Genomic DNA, 18206 nt, shown 5'->3' on the forward strand with positions numbered 1-18206 from the left:
TTCAAGCATTTATCCACTGATTGAGCAAACACTGCATCAAGTGGATCCACATCATTAAAAACATCATTCACTTATTATTTCCACATTTATTGGTGTTTAAAATGCTTTTCAGAATGGCTCTCAGAGGGAGAATAGAGACTTTGTGTGAAAAAGGAATTTTTGGCCCCCATTTATCAAGTGATTTATAGGTCAAATTTTTAATACTTATGATAATTCATAATGGATTATTATTATTATTATTATTATACATTTGAGATGTGTAATGATCAGTCAGAAATGGAATTTATGGGAACTTTTGGAGCTATTTGTAGTTTATTTTTTAAGTTTATAGTTTATTTTTCTTTGGTAAATTTGAGTTTACTTTTTGGGTTTCTGGCCAATCAGGTGTGCACTTAATTTACATAAGCAGGTCAAGTGGGAGGGGTCAGGCGGGCAATGGGGAATATGGTTTTTTTTAATCAAGCCACAGAGAGGCTGTCATGATCCTGGGCTGTTGGTCCAGTGTTTCTTATGTTTCTTTGAGTTGTGATTTGAGTTATGAATTAGGATTTTAGGTTATCATAGTTTTCTGTTATACTTATCTGTGTTATTTCCCATGTCCTCCTGTTCTGTCATTGTTCTCATGTTTAGGTTTCCTCTGTGTCCGTCTGCATATACCATGTTTAGTTAGTTCCTGTTTTATTGTGACAGTCTTGTCTTCCCTGTACTTAGTGTTTAGTTTTGCTTCCCCTTGTCTCCTCTCTGAAATTACTTTCAGCTGTGATCCCACCTGTTGTCACTCCCCTCATTACCTAGTGTGTATATATTGTCTGTGTTCTTGTTAGCTTCTTGTCAGGTTGTTGTTTTGATGTTTGCTGTGTGCTTCCTGTGTTATGTCCATGTCAAGTAGCTGAGTCAGGTAAAGTCATGTATTGTTTTGGAGTTGAAGTTTGTGCTGCTGGCTCCTGTCCAGCCCGTCCTTTGTTATACTCCAGTAAATAAAGCTTAAATTCCAAGGGAAGCTTTTCCCTTTGGTGTCCTGCTTTGGGGTCCTCTGCCTTGCCTGCTACAGCAGTACATGACAGAGGCTGCAGACTAACACTTTGATGTCTGTGCATTATAGTGAATAAACCGACCCAAATTTTTTTATTTGTGTAAGATCCAGTTCTAGAGATGAATCGGTGGCCAATTGATTTGTTTCTAGTGTGGACAAATAACCACTAGGCAACAGTTCATTAATGTGTTTTGCTTTCAATGAACACTTTATTTCTTGGAATGTAGTGTGTGTGTGTGTGTGTGTGTGAGTGTATTTTTTATTTAATATTTTTTCATTTATTTTATTTAATATGTCAGTCAGCTGGATGAACTGATTGTCAGAGGTTGTGTGCAGAATGTAAGAAATGGATTTGTGTGGCCTGACTGTAACTGTATTTCTAGATCACGTGCCTGTCGAGAGAGCCACAAACATCTGGTACAGAGGTCTGATTGTCTAGTCACTAACTGCTAAATATTCAGAAAATCCATGCGCTGCTCACATCTGTACTAAACATAACCTACACCTACAGCGTCAGTCATTGAAATGTAAAAGATGGGGCCAGAAAATACTGTCTGATAATAAACATGAGGTACATCAGTGTTACATCAGTTTGAAAATGATGTGGACATTCTTGCTCAGGGTTGTAGAAACTGTTTAAGAGACTGCTCAAGATCAACCATCACCAGTGTATCAGTCAAAACGTTTCTGACTAATTTCATGCCCCCAAAAGGTTTAGTAATTCTGTCACCAGACAATTACAGTGCCAATTTAAACAGTTTTCTTTAGGAGCAGTTCAATGGCTGAAATTTACACACTGAAGGCATTTTCATCCATCATGGTTTGAACCAAGATGAGAAGCAGCTGGGAAAGTATTATGTAGGTGGTTATACTGAAGCTGAGGTGCCTGGGAAGAGAGCTCAGGACTGCGTTGAGGATGGGGGACAGATGGTGTTGTAGTCCACCTCCTCTGTTCAGTGATGGTTGTTCACAGTGGGCATAGATGATTTCATTTACGCCTCTTTCAAACCATCTGTCTTCAGTCCAAAATGTGAACACTGGCATCCTCAAGAGTGTCCTTTCTCCTTCAGATGCTGATGTACAGCTGAGTCTTGTCCTGTCGAGGTGCTTCATCTATATGGTGCCATGGATTTGTGGAGTAGCTGTTTGGTTTCTCCGATGTAGAGGTCCAAGGACTGCTCACTGCAAAGCATACACTATGTTGCTTAGCTTTTGCTTTGGAGTTTTGCCCTTGGGCTGAACCAGTTTTTTCTTAGTGTGGCTCAGTCTGAAGTATACTGAGATGTCACGCTTTCAGAAAATTGTCCTGAGTTTCTCTGACAAACCTGCTACATAAAGGATGTAGCCTCCCTGATCCGAGTAACAAATGCATTCCAAAAACGGTGCTTTTAGTTTCCCACATCCACCACCTGCTGTTCTCACTCCACCAGGCGAGAACTTCTACTCTCACTCCAGGGGGTCAGACTCCGTGGAGAAGAACGGAAGTCTCACTTTTTTTTTGTTTGTTTTTCTTTTTAATGCTTTAAACATATTCAAATAAAATTCAATACAGGTTTCTAATGAGGCCTGTATCTCCCAGCCTTCACCTGTGCCCCCCGCCCTCTGTTATATGGACTGATCATGAAGTCTGCCTCACTCGCTGTTCAGTTATGATTAACATATTAAATAAAAATTCATCACAAACATTAAATTCCAAAAAAAAATGCTTATAAAATCTAAAATTTTGCCCCATACATTCAATTTTAAACTGTTACGTATCACAAACATTACAAATATTTCATATTGCTATTAAATGGAACTCCTTTATGAATTATTCAAACTTTATGAAATGTCATTAAAATCATTATTACCCCTCAAAACCTGCTGTCAGCTGTGGGCCATGAACCACTTTTCTTTTTTTTAATTAAATCTCTGAACTCACCAGTTTCCTGAATGGAGATTTGATCACTTTGTGTTATGAGTGAACTTGTGTCTTTTGTCCTTCCTCTGCATTGATATTTGCCTCCTTTAGAGATGCTGATCTCTCTGCCTGATCCAACTGCTTCTGTGGACTCTCCTCCAGATGAGGTTTGTCTGAACCACTCATATTTTAAATCAGCAGAGTGCTGCACTGCACAGGTCAGTGTCACACTGCCCCCTGCTGGTATGGTTGTACTCTTTGCTGTCACAGTGGCCTTCACTCCATGCCCTGTAATGAAAAGAAAAGATCAAGTTATTTGATGTAAATTACAGTGAACAGATTTCCAGTAAAAATATCCAACACAGCTGAAAGTCAGTGAAGTTTGGAGTTTCATATTAAACAGCTTCTAATTTCAATTGTTATCATCAAAACATCAAATTGGGGAATATTTCTGGAGAACTGTGTCCATTCTTTCAGTTTAGTCCCCACACTTGTCACGCTGCAGTGAAGCTGTGTATATGATACATGATATAGTTATTTTCATTTGTTACCCATGTGTGTGTGAAGACTTTTATAGTTCTCACTTTCACGGCTCTTAGAGGCGCCTTCACATTTAGACAGAGGTAGATAGACACTTAATGATGCTAAACATAAATTCTCCAGTGTAACGTTTATGATGTGAATGCATTTTGTTTTGTTCTGCAACAATTTTTAACAAGAAGCACAGCAAACATGCCCATGGACAATAGTGAGATCCTTCTTACTGCATATATTCATGCAGTGAAATGTAACCCATTACCCATGCAATATGTAGCACACAGCACAACATATGGAGCAGGGGGAAGCTTGAAGGCCAAGGATTCAACCAGCATCTTCTCAGTGATAAACTCTGGTCTTCTCTTCTAGGCCACCACTGCTCAGTGGGTGAGACATGGCCAAAAAATATGCATTAAATGAAGTTCCCCATGTTACATTCAAGTAGCCTGCAAATCCAGAATCTGCATCAGATCCAGATGCTCTTCAGTTTGGCACCAGCTCTTAGCCCTCCACACTTGTGTACTGAATATCAGATGAATCCTTTTTTTTTTTTCCCCCTGTGTGAAGTCTGAGGTATAATTGGCCATTTGTGACTGCTTTTGATTTTACTTTTATATTTCACTGTAAAAGCTGTTTACTTTGCCTTGTTTGGTTTCTTTTATTTTCAGCCCAACCTCACGTGTGACTGTACAGTTATCTTTGTTTTCATCCTGACATAATGTATTAACACATTGGATAAAATAACACAAAATATAAACTCCACCTACTGTGAAGCCACAAATATGATTAACAAACTATTTTTATAACTTATAATTTTCAAATGTACAAATTTAGCAAGAACAAAGTTGTAAATAACTATGTACATTAAAATGCAGGAAATGCCTCAGGTGTTTTTTTTTGTACAACTATTTACAGAGAATCAGGCGTCATTAGGTGATCTAGGGGCCACTGACCATCTTTCATACAAATTCGGTATGGACTGTAGTTTTTCTGTTATATTGCAAACAAAAAATTACAAAGGTGGGGTAAAAACAGCTCAAATATTAATTCCAGGATTGATTTACTGCTCAGAGCTTGTGTACTGATCCTGGGTCTGACTTTGTGTTTCTGAGCTTTTTGAGGATGAATTATTCACTTGTTTTGTGCTTGTAGTTTTATTATTCTTCAGCATTTTTGGAGCCTTTAGTTCTTCTTATAATTTAGTCTTAAATTTTAATTTGTTCCCTCAGTGTTTCCTGTCTCATCCTTCTGTGTCAGTTCACCTTTGTTAACTTTATTATTGTTTCTGTTTCCCTCTTCAGATATTAATGCTCACTTCCTGTTTTATTTTGGAGATCATTAGTCTCTTATGTCTTCCATTGAGTTTTACTTCCTTTGTTTCAATGCTGTCACCTGTTCCCGTGTGTGTAAATAAAAGTCTCACTTTTTCGTCTGTCTCAAAGTCTGAATTTTCCTGACGTTTCCTCATCTTGCAGCACATAATTAATGATTAATGATTATGTTTTATTTTCTGCATAGTTCAGATCAATAACTTTAAACTGCTTTATTAGGTTCAATGATTTATCCACCAATTACAGTAAATATAAACCACAGAAGTAAATTTTCAGTATCAAAGGTCCACAAACACTGCATTTAGTGGCTCCACATATTTAAAAATGATTCTTCATTATGGAGGAAAGATGAGGTCCATCATTCACTTTTTCATTTATTACAAACTTTGGACAATCTGAGCTGTTTTATTCAAGATTAAATTTTGAAACTCACCAGTTTCCGAAATGATGACTGAATCACTTTCTGTTATGAGTAATTTTGTCCCTTTTATGCATCTGCAGTTATAGGTGCCCGCCGTGGAGGTAACAAGTACTCTGTTTGATTCATCAGGTACTATGTTCTTCTTTTCAGATGAGGTTTCTCTGAACCACTGATAGTCAAAGTCAGCAGAGTACCTCACATCACAGGTCAGAGTCACACTGCCCCCTGCTGGTATAGTTGTTCTGTCTACTGTCAGAGTCGCCTTCTCTCCAAGTTCTGTAATTTAGAAAAAGATGAAGCCAAGAAAATTTTTACCCTGAATGTTTGATGCAAACTTAAATAATGTGACTCATCTCTGACAGTTTTTGCAGCCACACAATTCAACACAGTGAACACCTACAGAGACTTTGGAGTGACGTGTTAGACAGCTTCTAATCAAACACCAAATGAGTGAGTGTGAAAGTAACAAACTGGTGAACTCAGAGCAGCTTGTTGGTCTTTCCTTTAATTGGTTATCTTTGTGTAGTTTTTCATAGTCAGGGTTCTTACAACTCTCAAAGAGCCGATGTTTGGTAGTGAATCAGAAGAGCCGACTCCCTTTGAATAAGAGCTGACTCCTGATTGCTCTTCTTTGGGAGCCGAGCCTAAAGAGCTGCTCTCTGAAAAGAGCCGAATTTTCCATCGCTACTCAGAGGTAACACAAAAAAAACACTTTATAATCCAGCACACATGCCAGCAGCATAATTCAGGGAGATAATTTGTACACTGTTGATATTTTCAGATCAGATAAACATGCATGAAAAGAAGATCCAAATGTATGTAGGCCAAAACTACAGTTTGTATTGTGGGTGTGTGCTTGAGTGCTCACACACTTAACATGGTTATGTTAATATTTTAAACAATAATATAGATGAAACGTTCGGTTTAACACAGAGGACGTCATTCAGAGGAACACAGGAGATGGTAAACACTAGTTAAGAACAACACATATGATATAAATGGAAGCAACAACAATTTCTTACCTTTAGCATCTCCATGGATGACTGTAAATAGTGAATGAAATCTCATCAGATTTTATACAATTGACAGAATCAAAATAAATATCTAAACTGAGACTTTTAAAGGTTAAATCTGTAGATTTTTGTACAGTTATTGCTAAACACCATTTTCTGTGGTACTATTAGCTGTCAAACAGGCTGGAAACATGAAAAAGACCCTTTAAAATGAAGTACAGTAGAAATCGCCTCAGTCAGATTCAAACAGACCATGGAATTTTATCAGATTTGTAAAAAAATCCATCTTATGTGTAAGTCCAATGAAATCCAATTCCTCAAAATATCAGACAGTTTGGGGTCTAGTACTGAATTTCGCTGCAATGGCTTTCTGCCTCATGCCTGGATTTGCTTCCACAAATGTTAGAATTGTGTATTTTTGCTTGTAAGTGCGAGTTTGTAGATTAAACTTGCCTCCTGTGCTTGCCATGATTGTCTCCAGTGAAATGAACTGATTCACCCATTACAGCCAATCCAGACCTCACGTGTCTGTATAGACACTCAAGTGATCTCCAGGTGTTGTTAGTGTGTTTAGTTGTGCGTGAACGAGCCGATGAATGGAGTTTGCATAGATCAAAGATATTGGAAGTGGGCAAGATGGAAGCTGAGGAGGGCTTTAGTGCTAAACTCATCCGACCTATGCGATCACATTTAATTGGAAATGTATTACAATGGGACCAGATTTTTCAACCAAAGTTGTTAAAAATTCAACTTGTATGATTTTTATTGGAATTAACGTTAGGAAAAAATTTGGACCTGCAGAAGCCATCATACTAGGGCGAAAATATTTAAAGTTTTCAAATTATTTAATTTGTGCGACTGCGACTTAGGCAATTTATACTGTATTTAAACTATGAAAGAATGTAAACTTTCAGAACAATCAACATAAAAACTTAAACAATATTAATATATTACAGTGAATGTAATCAATACAAAGAGCAGCAGTGTATGTAAATGTTTGGTTGATCACTAACAGTCTCTAGTCTGATGAAGCTCTCAGGTCAGCAGGTTAAAGCAGGGATACACTGTAATCCTCACAGGTGAGAAACATTTTCCTTCATCACTGCCATTCAAACAGCAAAGGTCTGTGTTGTACTTACAGAATAACCCCAGCAAACAGAGCAGAGAGGTCCCCATCCTCACGTCCAGCCCTGCACACTGATCTGCATCTGACCTCAAAGTCTTCTACTTTGATAATAAATGCAGAACAAAGAGAAGCTGAACTTAATGTAGATAAGAGCAGAGTTTTTATTCAGCTTCTTCTTCTGATTGGTCTCTCTGTGCTTCCTTCCCTTTCACACCCTCAAACAGCTCCTGTAGCTTTGACCGCAGCAGTTGGTGACGTGTTTACATTTCCTGTCCACTGCAAACACGTAAGCTTCTTTATTGTTTTGTGCTCCTACCTTTCTCTGTAATACACAAAGATGCTCTGCTGCTCAGTGAGGTGACAAACTCTGCAGGTCACAGTTTTTGTCTTTTATGCTGACAAAATGCTGCAGATGTACTTCAGCTAACTTTTAGCAGGTCTCAGATCTTCTGTTCTCCATCTTTCTGAACTCTAACAATCTGGTTTTTCATCATTCTGGAAATTATTTTATTTTAATTATTATTTAGTCATGAATCAGGGAGGCAGACTGACACAGTCCACAGGTACAAAACTGAGTTCACAGCTAATTTTATAAACATTTTTATGTAAATGGGATCGTGGAAATCACACGTCTGTGTTTATTTCAGTGTTCACAGGTTTTCTAACTTCTCAGAGATCATAAGTGTGCAGATATCTGAGTTTTTGCTTTGGAGCCTTCAGACTGCATAAAAACATGAATATTTTATTTGACTCTCATGCAGCACTGCATTGAGAAGACTCCTTTGATGTCAGCATAGATCTGTAAATGTTCTCACGATGTGCTGAAATTCTGCTTTTAGCTTTGGTTGTGACCCCAAACACAGGAAACGACTCACTGTGGTTGGACTGAAACTAACGAGTAACAAAGAAAATGCCTAGATTCATAGTTAAATTTATTATCTGACAGCATATTTAATCAACATATTTAATCACAAGACAACTGGAGTATGTGACTCAATATTAAAAAACAGAAATAAAAACTGAAAACACACTAATGTTAGTGTGGAAATCTACATGCTACCAGTCAAGATGATGTCATTCGCTCAAAATAAAATGTTTATCTCTTTTAATTTTGATGATATCTGACAACTATGAAAAGCCCAAATTCAGTATCTCAGAAAATTAGAATATTACTTACGACCAATACAAAAAAAAGGATTTTTAGAAATGCTGGCCAACTGAGAGTATGAACATGAAAGTATGAGCATGTGCAGCACTCAATACTTAGTTGGGGCTCCTTTTGTCTGGATTACTGCAGCAATGCGGCGTGGCATGGAGTGGATCAGTCTGTGGTTCTGCTCAGGTGTTATGAGAGCCCAGATTGCTCTGATAGTCGCCTTCAGCTCTTCTGAATTGTTGGGTCTGTATCATATCTTCCTCTTCACAGTAGCAATAATTTTCTATGGGGTTAAGGTCAGGGGAGTTTGCTGGCCAATTCAGAACACCGACTACCAAGACTGTGTGAAGTACTCTCTGAAGACCTACTAGAAGATGCAAATGCAGCACTATGGACGATCCCTACCACTACCATCACTGAAACCAATCAGTTGATGCATAACTCGGCAGCAGTGATCCTTGAGATGCTCGGCTATAAGATGAACAGCACTAAGGAGCAGTACCCTCCATGGAAACGACGATTAGAGGCTAAGATCAAGGCAGCACGGAGGGAAGTTAGCCAGCTCTCAGAGTTGCAGAAGCGTGGGATGAAGAAGAAAGCAGTGCCTAAGAAGTACAATGGGCTGTCCAAACCTGAGGCCATAGAGACTGCCAAGCAAAGACTCACAGCCTTGGCTAACCGTCTGAAGAGGTATACAAGAGAGATAGAAGCCAGGAAAATAAACCGGATGTTCTCCACCGAACCATCCAAGGTATACTCTCAATGGCAGGGGAACAATATGAGAATAACACCCCCACCAAGGCTGGAGACGGAGCAATACTGGAAGAGCATATGGGAGAAGGATGCGTCACACAACACCAATGCTCAGTGGCTAGTGGATCCAAGAGCAGACCACAGCAACCTCCCAGAACAGGCCCCAGTAACCATCACAGTGGCAGACATCCAAGAAAGAGTCTCACACATGAAGAGCTGGACAGCACCAGGCCCTGATATGATTCACACCTACTGGCTAAATGAATACATCAGGAAGATGGCCACAAAGGATCATGTGTTTAGTGAGTACCTCAGGCAGCAGAAACCTGAGAAAGAAGAGGACGAAGAACAGGAACCATCATGGAAGGACAGGCCTCTGCACGGCATGTACCACCAGCAGTTAGAAGAAGTGGCTGACATAGAGAAATCCTACCAATGGCTGGACAAGGCTGGACTGGCAGACAGCACAGAGGCACTAATCATGGCAGCACAAGAGCAAGTTCTAAGTACAAGATCAATAGAGGCTGGGGTCTACCACACCAGGCAAGACCCCAGGTGCAGGTTGTGCAGAGATGCTCCTTAGACAATCCAGCACATAACAGCAGGGTGCAAGATGCTAGAAGGCAGGGCATACATGGAACGCCATAACCGGCATAGTATATAGGAACATCTGTGCCGAGTATGACCTGGAAGTCCCGAGGTCAAAATGGGACACGCCCTCAAGGGTGGTTGAGAACAACAGAGCTAAGATCCTGTGGGACTTCCAGATACAGACAGACAAACTTGTGGTGGCTAACCAACCGGACATCGTAGTAGTGGACAAACAAAGGAAGAAAGTCATGGTGATAGATGCTGCAATACCAAGTGATGGCAACATCAAGAAGAAGGAAGACGAGAAGCTTGACAAATACCAAGGGCTCAGAGAGGAGCTGGAAAGGATGTGGAAGATGAAGGTAATAGTGGTCTCCATGGTAATCATAACACTCGGGGCAGTGACCCCCAAACTGGGAGAGTGGCTCCAGCAGATTCCTGGAACAACATCCGAGATCTCTGTTCAGAAGAGCGCAATACTGGGAACAGCTAAGATACTGCGCAGGACCCTCAAGCTCCCAGGCCTCTGGTAGAGGACCCAAGCTTGGAGGGCAAAACAGACTGCCTGTAGGGGTGAGCTGGGATTTTTTTATATATATTTGTATATCTAATGGTGTTATGTTGCGAAAATATTTGCCATTTTGTTACTCATGTTGTCATAGTAACTTTACAAACTGAATCCACACTGAGGAAATATACAAAGTACTGCAATAAACCACCACAGTAACATCACATTCACCCCAGAGTTGATCTGTGTTTATTAGACATCAGGTTTCACACACTGTAGAAGATGTGGAATTAAAAAAATTTCAGTTTAATAACTATAAATAGTAAATACAGCAGTTAAACTACCGTTTATACATCAAAGTGTTATTTACAGTAAAGTGAAGGGCTTCCATGACCAAGTGGACAGTAAATATTTTCTCATTTTTGAAGTTGTGTGAGAACAACAAGCTGAGCCAGAAAGTTGAACTTTTATGAATGTGACACGATGCTCTGTGTTCTGTCTCTCTGTGTTTCACGCCTCGCGTTCTCCTCATAATGTCAGCTGTCAGGGCTAAAGCATGTCTCAGGAAGGCAGCACACATTTAGCTTCAACTGTTCTTCCTCATTTTAGTTCTGCAGGTTGATAAAAAAAAATATGAGATCATTGATATTTTAAGTGCAGAGATGGTACAGATAAGCCTGCAGCTATGTGGTCACTTACAGCGATACCACACAGAAATATTCACAGTATTTTCCACCAACGATGCGTCTTTATTGAGAAGTGAACCTTCCTGTCATGGTCTTTGTCCTGGTCTGACCTGCAGTCAGTGAAACTAAAGCCAAACTCCTCTTAACACAAAGTTAATATAAAGTTGATACAACCAAACAATAGTTGTATCAAGTTTATATTATATAGTTAACACTTATTAATGGTAGTTTAATTCAAAGCTGCAGTGGTTTTAATGGTCAGCAGGTGGTGACTCCTCTGGTTGAAGTCTGATTGTATTGAAGTCTATGAGCAAACAACTCTAATGTTCAACTGCTTTAAGATACCAGTAAATACTTTCTGGACACATTAATGGTCTCAGTCACTGCAGTTTCAGGTCTTACTGAATGCAGCATCATATTAAAGTGCTGTAAGCTTTAGGGCGGGGCTACCGTATAATTGACAGATCCCTTCCATGTGGGCATGCTGTGTAGCTCAGTTTCTCAGTCAGATCCACCACTTCAACACTAAGCTGACCAAAATTCTCAGTTTGGTTTTTTTAATTAAACTTGAGTCGTGCAAACACAGCCTCCCTCCTTCATTCTTCACTGAGGTTAGCTGCAATATTATGTATACATACACAAACGTGTTGATATCCAGGTCTTTTGTCGTGTTTAAAAGTGTGTTTCTCTTTCACACCAGTTTCCTGTTGGAAAGCTGCTTCTGCCACAGTCTTCCAAAATGTGCTTTTTATACAGTGCTGTGCAAAGTTTTCAGCCACCCCTCATTCTGGTCTTGACCAATAGTTCTCCAGGCTCTCTGAGCTCCAGGCTCAAAGTTTTTCTAGGTTTTTTTTTTTGTTTGTTTTTCTGTTCAGCCACTAAACACTGACGTATGAATCTAGTTGAATCTCTAGTTGTGTTTCTTAGTTTGCTTAAGCCTTAGTTTTATTTGCAGGTTGTTTTTTTTTTCCTGCTCTCAGAGGAGACGGATGCGTTTTTCTCTTCTCCCCAGCCTTCCCTATCTACCCATGCTTTTGCTGCTTTGCTGCTTAAAGCGTCTCTTCACACATCCCTGAACTGGGATTTAAATTATGGATCTGGTCAGCTGGTCTCTCAACACTATTGATGATCAAATTCTCATCATGAGGAGATTGGGAGAAGGGGAACCCTCTTTCCTCTGGTCCGACTACATACCCGGCTGGCTACGTTATGGATTCCCGTGGGGAAGTGGCGGAGCCAGAGGGGTGGCAGGGGTGGCATTTGCCACCCCCAACAGAGCCCTTGCCACCCCTACTGCCACCCCACTGGAAATGGTAATTTTAAAATACTTATGAGATCGGCAAAGATTTGCCAGGAAAACTGTAATTTCCGACTGTCCCTGAACGCAGCCCGACGCAGTAGCAGCTACGTGCTGCTCACTGACGCTGTTCATTGGTTAAGCTGACATGTGGTTCCTGCTTGATCCAAAACACACCCGCGGCTTTAGAGTACACCGTTGAGGAGTTTTGCAGGTATTTACAACATTTTACCGCTGTATTACCTTCCTAATGAGAGGTGGCACTTGTCATACATTTATAAAAAGAAAAAGAAAAAAACGGTTGTGCACCGCTCCGTAGTGCCTCGTTTATTATTTAAATTAGCCATGCTAGTGCTGATAGATCGTGTTTTAGACAGATTCTTTTAACATATGTTTTAGTGTACATGCTGCCCTGTAATATTTTATTCATTTAGCAAGGCTGTATCTCCCAGCTCTTGCTTGAAATGTGTGTGGTAAGTATATGTGAAAAACCATTGTTGTTAAGTTTTACAATGACTGAAATGTAAGTAGGCTATGTCATATGAAAGCTTTGAATTATAACCTAACTAGTTATATTAATTAATTTAATTAATCTGTTTTTAATTTAGTGTTATTTTAGTTAGCTACAGAAACTAAAAACTATAGTTTAAATAATAGTTAAAATAGTGTTGTCTCTGCCAAACAGTCATGGAGTCTAAATACCAGGCTGTCTTATTTTGTGTAGAGCCCAAATGAAGAGAAAAGGGAATATCTCCCATTTCTTCTTAAAGAGGCAAAAACCAGGACCAGACAGAACCCTGCAGCAGTGACCAACCTGGAGAAGCCAGCCAGGAGACACCAGGCCCAAGTGTATCACCAGCAGGTTAGAGGCTGTGACAGAGAGTTATTAAGTAGTAAAATCCAATAAGCCTAATTCTAAAGGTTAGCAGGATGCTTTTTGTGTTTTTTTTATTGTGTCTGTTTATGCATTTCACAATTAAGTTCCAGAGAGAGATGAGGGTGATATAGATTCAGAGTCAGACTCTGGGGAGGAAGACAGTGAAGCAGAAGGAAATGGCACTGAACTCCCCCCACCCAGCACAACCTATTGCACACCAAAAGGACCAGTTGGTAGGCACACACTACCCATGTTATGCTATAGGGCCCACAGAAACTTAACTAATTACAACTTAACTTATTGAGATGTCTGCCCAAAAATACTCTTAAAATACTTAATATAATTACCTAATATTTATTCCAGACATCTCAAGAACTAAAGCGGAAGGTCCAGCTCAGCCATGTCTGACAAAGTTCCCAAGAACTCAGCATGGAACAAGAACAAGGGCTTTCAACAGCTCCTGGTACAAAGACAATCCATGGCTTGAGTACTCTGTATCTCAAAATGCCAGTTACTGTTTTGCATGCAGGCATTTCTCCCTCCCTAGTTATACAGAATCATCCTTCACATCTGAAGCAGGGTTTTCAACTGGAAAAAAGCCTTGTTTAAGGATGCTGGGTTTAAAGTTCATTCAAAATCAGAGCAGCACATAAATGCAATGTATGACAAAGAAGAGGTTACGCTAGGGACACTCAAGAACTAGTAGTGCGCTGCAAAATCAGCACCCTGCCACTCAGCAAGAGACAGCCTAAGGCCAGTTCTAGGTTTTTGGACTCACTGGTAATGACTACTGTAGGACAGAGGCACAGTGACCAAAGTAATGAGGATTTTAACAGAGGTGTCTTTTATCAGATACTTGACTGTCTCACAGCTGAACTTGAGAGGCATTTTTCACAGAAGTATTGTGAGATAATGCTAGGGGTTCAGTCTCTAGTCCCAAAAAGCCCATTATTCTTGAACGAGGAAACACCGTATGCTTTTGGACAGACATTTGAGTCAGATCTAGAAGATCTTAAACATGAGGTTCACCAAACCAGACGGCTTCTTCTGAGGAGAGAAAAAGTGGGTTAGAGAGACCCTCTACTTTACTTGACTTTGTTGTGTTCCTGGAACCTTATAAAGAGGTTTTTCATGAGCTGTTTAGACTTTGTAAGATTTCAGTTGTTATCCCAGTCAGTACTGCGTCCTGTGAGCGAAGTTTTTCTGCTCTAAAACTGATCAAAAGCCACCTTAGAACAACTATGGCTGATGACAGGTTAAGTCACCTTGGCATTCTCAGTGTTGAGTCAAGGAGGGCACATACCCTCAACATGGATGACTTTGTAAAACATTTTGCTTCTTCCCACCAAAATCGGAGAATTATGCTCTCTTGAGTGTATCCTGGCTTTGAGTTTGCAGTATGTTGTTCCCATTCAAAGCTTATTTGACCATAGCAGTGTTTCTCAAACCTTTGTAAATACCACCAGGGTAATGCTGGTCAGCTCTGGTGGTATTGTCTTGCAGTTTACTATTTGGAGCCAGTTTTATTTATTTATTTTTGAGAATTTGTTTTTGGTCATATTCTGGGCTCTGAGTTTACATTTACATGTTCACTGTTCCATAGTGCCGTTTAACGTCTTGTTTGGTCATGGCAAATCTTGGTTAAATAAACCATTTTAATTTGAGTGTGTGTGAGAAAATGTTTCCTTTCGTTCATCATTTGTATATGGACCCCTCTGATAAAGCCTTGCTCACCCTTTGGCCACCCCTTGAAAAAAAGTCTAGCTCCGCCACTGCCGTGGGGATGGAAGATAACGTTCCTGGCTGCACTGTGTGGGGACGTGGCATATATATTGATACAGGATTTTTCTCAAATTGGACTTGGGGATACCTGGTTTCTGGGCAGCTGTTCAGGCCCTAGTAAGGCTGCCTATGAGGGATGCAGAAACAGTACGAACTCAATCAGACTCAGTAGAGCTGAATCAAAATGGATTAGATCTGGAGGAGTGTTGGAGTGTCTGTTCTGCGTGGCGGAGTAGAACCAAAAAATTCGGATGATTGGATTTCGGAGAGGTAACCAGAAAAGGTCTGTCAGCAATCACTTATGACTGCCTGAAGCAAAACAATTGGAGTATTTGGAATTTGGCTCCCAGACGGCCTTGGATGGCTGTCTATCTAAATCGTCTCCTGGAGATGTTTGTAAACAGATGCTCTTCACCCCCACCCCGTGTTGTGACCTGTATGAACTGGTATCCTGGCAACCAAGGTTGACTGTACCATCTTATGAACATTATCATGAACTGCTGGTCGTGGAAGCTGTGTGGCCATCACAGTATCCTGGCTTACTCACCTCCACTGTCAGCCCCTCCCTCCCCTTCCTCGTGCTCTCCAGGCTTTAAATGTGCAATTGCTTTGCTCAGGTGTTTTTAGGAACCTCGTAAGGTGTTCATAATGAACACAGTACGAGATGATTTTTTTGAACCTCATTCTGAGAGAAGTCTTTGGAAGAATGTAACACTTATCTGAAACAGAACCAGATATGTTTCCGATGCCGTGCCTCCTTCAGCCATCGGGCTAAAAACTGTAAGGCAGAAATTCACTGTGCAGAATATGGCAGTAACTTACATATCACTGCTCTCCATGCTGGTCCTGCACCATGGAAAACACACTCTGTCACAGACCTTGTCACTGGACCCTGACCCTGGAGATAAGTCTGTTGGGTGGTCATGCCTCGCCCATATCTATCCACAAGGTTGCCATGACAAGAAAGTGAGAACTTCTGGATGACCAAACCAAGTCTCTAGCCAAATCTTCATTCTTTGATACACGTTTTATCACCAAAAACTTTTCTTTGTACATTCTTGAGACTTGTGCAGGAGTTTTGGAGGTGACTGAGAGAACACCTTATTTTATTGTGGAATAAGTTGCAGTCTGGTCTTGCCCGCACTCATTGAATGTGACATGCTCCCCAACAATCATGATGAAATCCCAACCCCTGAGGCAGCTCTCTGCCATTCTCACCTCAGAGACATTGCTGCAGAGAATCCAGCCGTTGACCATCAGGCAGATATTCTGCTGCTACCAGGTAGGCCTCTTTCCCACCAACAGGGTTCCGGAGCTCGTGCCTTAATTTGAACCGTTTGGCGGGTTTTCCACCGCCAAAACACTCGGTGCTCGGCCGAAAAACGGGTTCAATTCCGGCCCCGCAAGCTAGCTGGTCTCGAACCACGAACGCGTGATGAAAGCGGCAGAAGGGCGTGACTCTGCCGTCTCAACATCAAGTTTTCTACCATATTACATGTGTATTACATGAGAAAAGCGAAGCGATTTTCACGGCTGTGAATTAGGTTGGGCTCTAAGGCTGAACTTGCTGCTTTGTAACAGTTCATATCACAGATAAAAGGACACAAAGTGCGTACTTGTCGTCTTGCTCTAATCGCTGTCTGTGTATACCTCTGTGCTGCACACAGATGCTGCAGTAGTTTCGTTTGGATCATAAAACGTATTTGCAGCACAGAAAAGGGGAGCGTGTTCTCCCACGTTTGTGCGCTTCGGCTTCCGTGTCCAGACGAGGACCCGCCCACACTCATACGTAAAGGAGCAGTTCACAGAAACGCGGTGGGAACGCGGGCCCGTTCTTAAGCGTTTCGCCGGTTCATTGGGAACAGCACGGGCACTGGCACACGAACCGGTTCCTCGGTGGTGGGAAAGTAGCAGTAGAGACATCATTCAGGCCCGCAAGGTCTTCCATCAGTGGAATGGGCTTCTAAATGCAATACAATCCTAATTTAATGAGTAGACTACTTTCTGACTAAGTCTGTCACTGTGCATTTGGTGATTTGGGCAGGCACGTGCATCGGCAGTGCTCCAAGTAATCTTGATGATGCAGCAGTTAAGGTCATTTGCGGATGAGGCTACAAAACAGAATTGTGACAGGAAAGGACCTGTCCCTCCCAGAGAGGGAGGAAAAGAGAAGATTAGAGGAAGAAACAGGGCAAGAAGACAAAGGTTTGTTTCCATGAGTAATTACAATCCATTTAGTTGCTATCCAACTCCAAACGGTTATATAGTTAGCTATTGCTAGCTGGTTATGTATTCTCTCAGTGCATATAGAGACTGGTGTCTCCATCATGTTCGAGATCTCAAAAAAACAAAACAAAAAAACCACGACCTGACAGTCTATGTCACCGACCTCTATGTCGACCTGTTTTTAGTTAATACACATTTTGTTTGTTGGTTGTCTTATTGTCATGGTCCTGGATTTATGACCCAGTGCTTTCAGTTTTTGGACTTTCAGTTCTCTATTGTTTAAGATTAATGTTTGATTCTTAGTTTGTCTTTTTGCAGTCTTGAATTTTGAGGCTTTTTCTGGTAATTCTTGGTTGATTTCATTGTTTATATCCTCAGGTTTCCTGGTTAGTTATCTGAGTTCAGTTCTTGGCTGTTGTTCACTTTCTCTTTAATCCTGTGTTCCCATCTGTTTGGTGTTTTATTGTTTCTGATTTATTCTCCTGTTAAGTACATTTAGTCCTGTCTCTGTTCCTTGTGCAGCAGTTTGAGTCCTCCATTGGTGTTCCTTCCTGTTGTGTCTAGTTGCCTGTGTTGTGTTCTTGTTCCTCTAGTGTAGGTGTTGTAGTTCCTCAGTGTGCCTGCATTCCTGTGTTGTGTCAAGTTACCATGTCTATTTCCTGGCAGTCCTTTTTATCCTGTGCTTTGTATTCGGTTTTGCTTCCCTTGTCTTGTTCAGTTATCTCCCCGATAACCTTGTGTATGTATATTGTCTGTGTCCTCCTATTCTCTGACATGTCGTCTCACTTAGGCAGTTTGTTTCCTGGTTCTGAGTTTCCCCGTGTATTCCTAGTTGTTGAATTATTAGCTTCTTATTAGTTTCCTTGTACCTGCTGTGCAACCAGCAATAAATGTGTTTTTCTGAATTCACGTTTTGCCTCCTGAGTCCTGTGTTTTGGTCCGTATCCTGCCTGCCACACTGCTGAATCA

The 18206-nt window shown here is 40.8% G+C and overlaps 1 protein-coding gene and 1 long non-coding RNA gene across 2 annotated transcripts in view; one reads left to right on the forward strand and one right to left on the reverse strand.

Annotated features, from left to right (window-relative positions):
- The window catches only part of LOC115797060 (leukocyte immunoglobulin-like receptor subfamily B member 2), a 38340-nt gene that overhangs the window by 7885 nt on the left and 12249 nt on the right, over positions 1–18206 (reverse strand). The gene's annotated exons all lie outside the window — the stretch shown is intronic.
- LOC115796965 (uncharacterized) lies at positions 12464–14363 on the forward strand. The gene is made up of 4 exons (XR_004021372.1): positions 12464–12566; positions 13077–13214; positions 13334–13462; positions 13593–14363. It is a non-coding gene; the product is annotated as an uncharacterized LOC115796965 (long non-coding RNA).

This window comes from Archocentrus centrarchus, chromosome 18, assembly GCF_007364275.1.
Source record: "Archocentrus centrarchus isolate MPI-CPG fArcCen1 chromosome 18, fArcCen1, whole genome shotgun sequence".
NCBI classification, from domain to species: domain Eukaryota; kingdom Metazoa; phylum Chordata; class Actinopteri; order Cichliformes; family Cichlidae; genus Archocentrus; species Archocentrus centrarchus.